The following is a 474-nucleotide window of genomic DNA, read 5'->3' on the forward strand; positions in this document are numbered from 1 at the left end:
CAACAGTCCTCATATGGGTTCTGAAACATGTTTATGGACAATATTGCAATAATAATAAGGACAGAGTGAATGTATTTGTTGATAACTTAATTCACCATGTGAATCGTAATTTTAGTGTCATATAATTTCAAAAATTCATTTTGATTTCTATATTTCCATATACAAATAATGTGTATTAGCATAAATATGTATGCCATTTTGTGCACATCCATATAATTCAATATTTATAGTTCTCTTGGATACAAATAATTCAACTTAATTAATATGAAAAGGCTGTTAACCTTCAACTATTAGCTTGTACCATTTACTTTCAATTATCATTTACTCTTATAAGTCAAATGAAAATGGAAATTCTTAGATGCAGGCAGGCAGACAGCTCACTCTCATAGTCTAAGTGTTTGGGAGCAGAGATGGGTATCTCTGTGATTGTAAGACCAATTTATTGTACATAGTGAGTTCCAGGCAGACAGGACT

The sequence above is a fragment of the Nannospalax galili genome, unplaced genomic scaffold (genome assembly GCF_000622305.1).
Source record: "Nannospalax galili isolate Female #2095 unplaced genomic scaffold, S.galili_v1.0 scaffold132, whole genome shotgun sequence".
Lineage (NCBI taxonomy): Eukaryota > Metazoa > Chordata > Mammalia > Rodentia > Spalacidae > Nannospalax > Nannospalax galili.